General features: G+C 43.5%; 1 pseudogene; it reads right to left on the bottom strand.

The window, feature by feature from the left end:
- Positions 1-4,371: 4,371 nt before the first annotated feature.
- On the bottom strand, positions 4,372-7,316 carry LOC114619996 (annotated as a pseudogene).
- Positions 7,317-8,008: the final 692 nt, after the last annotated feature.

The raw sequence follows: 8,008 nt of genomic DNA, 5'->3' as shown, positions 1-8,008 counted from the left end.
CATAGTGTTTTGCCTGTATGTATGAATTATATTACATGCATACGTGATGCCCTCAGAGGTCAGAAGAGTGTATTGGATTCTGTGAAACTGGCATTATGGATGGTTGTAAAACATGACATGAGCACTAGGAATCAAACTGGAGTCCTCTACCAGAGCACAAAGTATTTCTAACCATTGGGCAATCCCTCTAGCTCCTGTGGATAGAGTTTAAAGACATTTTAAGACTGCTATTCTTCAAGAAAAGAACTAATATTCAGTTATTAATATATACACTGCCAGAAAGACTATGTTCCCAGGCCTTACAGCTGTGACTCTAGACAGAAGACTGATGTGAGTTAGCTAAAGGCTCTTGTTATGCAAACATGGTGACCCTTATTTGATCCCCAAAATTAAGCTTAAGGGGAAAGGAAACAACCACTTCCACAAAGGTGTCTTCTGATCTGCACACACACACACAGGGGCACATGCACTCTTCCCTAGTCATGTGCACTCACAATAATAAACAAACATACACATTTTAAATAATAAGGATTACTGCATGGGGTTATAGCATTTGTTTTTTATTGCCACTAACCTTCAGGAACACAAATCTATCCTCTTGTGTTACACCATCAAAGTTACATCATTGATGTCCTTGCTTGTCTTGACTCTCAAATCTATTTATTTAAATGTCATCAGCATCAGAGAGCTCTCTTCACAGACTGGATGACTTTTGGATCTGATTTATGAGTCATCCAGTTTTACCAGGATCATCTCTGTAGAAGTTCTTATCTTCAAGTTCATTATCTATAATGAAGTAATGTGAGTTTAATGTGCTGTTTGGTCTTTGGTGTTGTCCAGGAACAGATGTCCAGGTGCTTCAGCCGGTACAGCTCCTGCAGTGTGAAGTTGTAGCTCTTTTTACTCTGGAGAAGCAGATAAGCAGTAACACAGGCAGGCAGCCATGAGCTCAACTTGCCATGCTCTTTGCTCTTCTGCTTCACAGAGTCGGCCACATTTCTTCCAGGAACCATGACTGTAGCCTAAAAGGCTGTCTAGGTGACCATCGGAGAGATGCTATGTGTATGCAGCCACTTGTCAAGCTCAAAATATTAGCAGATTGCATCCTATGTTTGCTCCCACCTGCGATTCTTCAGAGTGATTTAAATGCCTGTTTCCCAAACTGACTCAAAAGAAGCTTTATGGAGACAAGAGTGGTGGCACATGCCTCTAATCCTAGCACTTGGGAGACAGAGGCAGGCAGATGTCTATGAGTTCAAGATTGGCCTGGTGTACATAGTGAGTTCCAGGGCAGCCAGGGCTATATAAAAAGCCAGTCTTGAAAAACAAGCAAGCAAGCAAGCAAGCAAGCAAGCAAGCAAGCAAGCAAGCAAGCAGAAAATGAAGACAGTCTGCAGTCAGCACTGTGGGTATCAGGTAAGTTCATTCTCTGAACATGAGTGTTTCTATCTCTAAAATGAGAGATTTCTTTAGGGCTATTCTTAGGCATCATGCAGACAAGCTTGGAGTTTATAATACTGTACTTTATAATATGTATCTCCAAGCTATAGAAATGGCTTACTACGGAGACAAAGATCACATTTAATAATGAAGAAATTATTTACAATGAATCCATGGAACATAAGCCTTCACTCATATTAAGCCAGTGATATCTACCACTGAGTTACGTTTCAAGGAGTAGTGTGGTAAATTGTGATAATGAACTTAACAAAAGTTTCTCTACTGGGTATGTTCCTTTCACGTATATGCAAAGTGCACTGTGTATAAAATATACTGCGTGCTGGAAGATGTTGTAATCCCTCTCTATACTACATATTTGGTATTCATAATACAAAAGGGCCGGAGTCCATGTAGTATCCAGATGATGGCTTTGATCACCATTAGGCAGGACATAATATGTGGACTCTGGTAAAGATGGCTCTATCAAAAACTTTGGAATATTTGGACTTTCCCAGGAGTTATCACAAGAGGATAATGAGGCTCATCGGTAAGGATGCTTTCAAACCCAGCCTGAAGGTAGAGTTTCTGCCATCAATAAAACCAAAGTCCTCTCTGCATCGAGTGTCCATGCAGAAATATGGAATAAATAATCCTCTTATGCACTGATGTCATGTTAACTCCCAGTCTATGGATAATATAGATTAGGACTTTGAAGGGTCGGGCATAAGAAATTCCTCAATGTATGGCACAGAATTGTTTCAGTCAGGGAATGTTACCATGCCTCCCTTTCTTTCTGACTACAAATCAGCTTACAACCAGTGTCAACCCTTCTTTGGGATTCTCTCTGGGATGAAGGGGGTTTCACCGCTCAGATTCCACTTGGAAATTTTTTACTAAAATTATTGCAACAGGCAGATCAGATCAGGAGCAGGGCTGGGATACATAATAGCCACCCCATCCCGGAAGACAAGGGAAAATGGAGTCCCTTAACCTTTATGGTCAGAGTAACCTCTCTCCTGCCTCCAGGCTCTCTGACATCACCTATCTTAAGACTTCTCTGGTCAGTGTCCTAACCTCCCACCTCTCTACCTGGTTCCTGTTAAGGGTGTCTGGGGAGAAGGGTGATGTGAGCAGGGTTAATAGGTCATGAATAGCAGGAAGAGGAACTCTTGACTCTGGCAGAAGCAACAGTTAAATGTGTACCTATGCATCTAAGAAACAAATGTTTAAACGGCTCAGTCTTGGACAAAATAGGCAATCAGAAACTTAAGGGGTAGAAAGGGAGAGGCTGGATACTTGTTTCTAGTGCTCCAGGAAGGGGAAGCAGCCTAGAGTGGGAGCAGGGAGGGTTAAAGCCTGGCCTGATGTGGAAGCCTTGCTTCAGGCACTATCGGAGACACTCTGCTCTCTGAAAATCTCCAGAGTTCCTTCTTACTCATCACTGACTTCACAATGAAGGTGACCAGTCAGACCTGGCCCTCTGCTTGCTCTGGACTGAAAATAAGAGTACATTTTGGGACTTCTCTATTTTTCCTAACAGAAATGGACACTTATCAAGAGCAGCAAGGGCCAGCTTCATGTCTGGTGGTCAGATGTCAGTATCCTATTATGAGGGACCCGGACAGTATCAAGGACTTGGAGCCCCTCATAATCTAGACATGTCACTTAATCCTGGAAGAAACTATCAAAAACTTTAAAACTGTAGGGGAGAGGCTACAAGCCCAGCTGACTGTCTATCCTGCCACACAGCTGGTCCTCACGTTGGGTGAACCACAGGCACATGGCAGTAGACATTCTTCATGCCTACTTTTCCTGTGTCTCTGAGGATGGAGCCCAGTGTTACACTTGGGAAGCCATCTACCACTCAACAATATCAACTGTCCCATTAAGTATTTGAACCATTGCTGGGCGGTGGTGGTGCACGCCTTTAATCCCAGCACCTGGGAGGCAGAGACAGGCGGATGTCTGAGTTCGAGGCCAGCCTGGTCTACTGAGTTAGTTCCAGGACACAGCCAGGGCTATACAGAGAAACCCTGTCTCAAAAAACAAACAAACAAAAAAATGTATTTGAACCATGACAATACAGGTTCTACCCCATAGCTTCAGGCCTCAGTGGCATCTGAACGCTTGCTTGTTTTCTTCATGATGATATTTATTATTCAACAGGCTAAGCTGGCCCCTTCTCTCTGTGATTTCAGGCACAGCTTAATAACAAGCACTCCATATGGTGCAGGTAAAACAGAAGAATCCAATGCAAACAAGTATACCAGCTGAGTCTTGGTCCATATTTTTTTGGTGGTCATGAAGGATCGTAGAGAACTATCGTTGTACCCACCATTCTAATAATGGTTTCTTTGACTGATAACAAGTGTGAAGAGGCAGGAGCAGGAGCTAGGTGTCAGGGGTCAGGGGTCGGGGACAGGGGACAGGGGACAGGAACCAGTAGCCAAGTGCCAGGGGTCAGGCCACAGGAGCCAGGAGCTTAGATCACAAAGCCTCATTAATTGTGGCCTGTGGGAACACAGTGACGGAAGCAGGCCTGTTTGGGACATTTCACCTTCACTCAGAGTGTAGCTGGGGCCTTCCCTGGCTAGCATTTCCACAGGCAACTCCATGTCTGTGGTGAGAATCTGGGAACCCCAGGTATCAGAGGAGCAAGTCTTCTCCCAGGAGAAGTCTTACCTCACAGCTCTGACAAGAGTTTCACAGGGATCCCTCTGGTCTGGAACTGATTGTCTATATCACAGCACTTACTTCTAGCATACTCAGTGCTTGCTCACACACGCTGCTACTGTTTATCAGGACCCCACGGCTAGAATAGAATTTCCACTCTCCTTAGCTGATCACCCGTTTGACACTTAGTAGGGAGTCAGAGAACCAGTGTATGTGGTAAACAGGCTATGAGGTAGCACCACCTGTAGTGCCCCCACCTCAGTGGGCCTCCAGGTTTAATATCTTGAACCCTCCCACTTGGAAGATGTGTCCAGGGATATATTTTGCACCCTGCTGATCCTTCAGAAGTTTACTGGTGCCGGGATGCCACCGCACCTCCTTTCATCTAACTCTAGATAGTTGTCAGTATGCTTCTTGGTAATCTGACCAAGCCTTGCCTTCTCAAAGATTGTTTCAGCTAAGTCCAACAATGCCAAGGAAGGAGCTGGTAACTCTCTGACAACTGGAGGAAAGAACAAAGGTTGTAGCCCTGGCAACAACATCTCAATCGGAGCTGGAGCAGGTCTTGCCTCACATTTAGCCTATCATGAGACTTGATGACCTTGGGAGGCAGGTGGTATCCAGCTTGTAAATGGACAGTTCATAGAGGTTGATAATGCCACAAAGGTTCTCTTCTCCTTGGAGACACACTCAGAGCTAATCAGAAATTTCTAGGTCCTCAGCATCCATCTGGTTAGGTAGATGTCTCTTATTATGAGTCACTGGAACACAACATCCATAATTTTTTGTTTTCTCCTTTATGCAAGTATTGGTCACTGAACATGTGACTGGAGCCAAGCACTGGTAGCTCTTTGACCAGTAAGAATCCATATTGGGTCTGTAAAGAGGGAAGCAGTTGGAGGTCGTTGACAACAACCACTGCTAGTTTTATGACACTCAGCACTGCACACTTTCTTGTAGCTCAACTGAGTTTGAAGTCCTGGAGAAAAAGTACCTTGGCAGTGGTGGAGATATCATTCTGATGCAAGGAGAAGGAAAAGAATCAAGACTTGATACCAGTATCAACTTTCTTCTAGAAGATTATGGAATCATAGTCCATTACTATACTGTGGTTAAAGATGTGTGTCACAAGTATTAGCATCCTAAGGAAGATCTGGTTTCAGATGGTCTGTTGAACAGAGAAATTAGCCAAGCTGCAGGAAAGGCTGTGCTTGGAGTCACTGATGAAGAGAATAAAGGCCTTCTGCTTTGTTTACTGTTACAATGTAACCGATAGTTTCACCAGGTTAACTTCTTGGATGTGACTTCATTTTTAAGTTCTGAATAAAATCTTCCAATTACCCAGAAGTCTTTTATGCTAAGATTCATTGCCAATGTTGGTGGTAAACATCTCTTTTTATTATGCATTGCTACACTCCAAAACTCTTTCTCCATGGTTATCTTTATCTTATGGCTCCAGGCCCCAGTCAACTCCTGAAGTGGAATGATGACCAGCAATTTTCTTAATTATATTTTTTTTATTATTTGAAGATAGAAGATTCACCCTAAGTCTGGGCTATATGTTCTGGTGGCGACCCACTTAAAAGGACATGGAAGAAGTTCCTGCTTGCCCTCACTATCACTGGTGAGTTCATCTGTCTTGTTGAGATCATTCTCCACTGGTTATAAAGAGGCTGAGAGAAAAAAATAAAATAAAGTGTTGATGTTGGGGATCTACTCCATCCACCAAGTATATGTATATATTATATGTATATATGTCTGTATGTACAGACATATATGTGTGTGTCTATATATAAGTATGCATATGTGTGTGTGTGTGTGTGTGTGTGTGTGTGTGTGTGTATGCATATGCGTGACCTTCTTTCTATCCTTTTCTTTCTCACCAGCCACTTAAGAGTTAAAAGAGTTCAGAGTTTCTCTCCAGGCATTCTTGCTGGCCCCAGATAATTTAAATTTTGTTCCTTTCATTAGTGCTGACACTGTAAATGCCATCAACAGGGGCAGAGGGGAGAGAGAGGCATAAGTTGCTACCAACACTGACCCCAGTCACTAACACCATACCACACTGCCTTTCTCAGTTATCTGGATGTTGAGCTGGCTTTTGACACTGCACCTAGCTGGTTGAAGTATGACAACCAGAATATAAGTTTTGTGAATAAAAGACAAATGGCTTTAAGGCTTGGGCTGCATACTTTGGGTAAGTTACTTGTGCAGCTGCCAGCTGGAATAGAAGACTTTCCTTGTGGCTTTAAGAGTATCTGTGCAGTAGTCTCTGGTGGACCTACCTTGCACCAATGAGACTAAAAGATCTAGAGAGTAGAGTGTGATGGTTTGGTTAAGAAGTGTCCTCCATAGTCTCTGGCATTTGAATACAAGGTATTCATTTGGTTGCCTTATTTGAGCAGGTTTAGGACACATAGCCTTGATGGAAGAAGGGTGTCACTGGTGGTGAGTTTGAAAGCTCAAAGATTAGTACCACTTTGAGTTTGCTATCTCTGCTTCCTGCTTGCATTTCAAGATGTGAACTCTCAGCTCTCAGCTTCCAGCCATTCTGCTTGTTGCCTGCTGTCCCTGCCATTATGGACCCTAACCCTCTAGAACTCTCAGCCCCAAATAAACTCCCCAGTCCATTCACTACCTTGGTTGCAGTGTTTTATCACAGCAATAGAAACTCTGATTAAGACAGTATTGCACCAAGGCCAGAAATGTCCATTGAGCTGCAACTTGGAGACCCATGTTCTGCACCTCTCTTCTTGCAAGTGCATTCATTACGGCCTTGCACGTCTGCTACTGATATATGTCACAGGCTCAACCCACAGCAACTGTCATTTATGCCCTGAAACATTATCATCTGAGCTTACCATTAGAAGTAAACCCTATGAGAATAAGTGCCACACTTCGATTTTTACTTATGAACTGCAAGGGAAGTCATCTCAGTCAGTAGAGGCACATAGTTTCATCTACAAGAGTCAGGGCAGGGAGCTTACTCTAGGCTGTATCTCTGATATCATCTTCTTGCTTGGCCTGGGAGTCAAGGAAGGACAAAGGGTATAGTCAGTACCTGGATTGGACCAGTACTTTTTCAATATCCAAGAAGCCAGTGTTGTCCAGGAGAGGTAAGATAACAGAAGCTGCCCATTTGCCAGCTCACTCTGTATCTTTTCACTGTTTCTTCCACAAATCCCTCTGATGCTTTCTTGCATGCTTCCTCCTTTCCATTGCTGTGAAGGCAGCCATGATGTTGACTTGAGAGGGAAAAATCAAGAGAAACGATACACAGGGTCAGTCTGCTAAGGGTACAGCAACAGCAGAAGTTGAGGGAATGGAAAAATTCCAGAAGACTGGGGAAGAGGAGAAAGAAGAGGAAAAGAAGACCATGTTTGTACTGCTGCTCAAGACTTCATGGACTGTAGTGGTTCTGAAGATGGTGATACAAGCCGCTGTGGCTAGAGGCATCAGCAACAGAAATCAGAGCCCTTCACTGAAGGCACAGAGAGCAAAATGCAGCTTGCATACCAATGGCTTCTTTGTGCTCACTGACCCACATTCTCAGTTACAGCAAGATAAACTGTCTTGCTTGGCCCGAAATTTGCTAGGAGTACAAGCTGATTCAGGATGGCATTTGGACCCTTTCTTCCCATACTAGAGTAAAGTCAATTGGAGACTCCACATTGGCTGGGTTCCTTTGTCTTTCAGTTGAATTTTGGTAGAAATGACAGATATGCCAGTTGGTTTATGTGGGTGGAGGAAGCCACAAATTTTTCTTTCCATATTTAAGTGATTCTCGTTTGAAATGTTTGAACAATGATTATTATAAACGAAGTCCTGTTAGAAAGGGAGAGAGAAGGGGCTGGAAAGATGGCTCAGCACTGACTGTTCTTCAGAGATCCTGGGT

Source organism: Grammomys surdaster, unplaced genomic scaffold (genome assembly GCF_004785775.1).
Source record: "Grammomys surdaster isolate TR1022 unplaced genomic scaffold, NIH_TR_1.0 60, whole genome shotgun sequence".
NCBI lineage: Eukaryota > Metazoa > Chordata > Mammalia > Rodentia > Muridae > Grammomys > Grammomys surdaster.
This window is presented reverse-complemented; position numbering and strand designations above follow the sequence as displayed.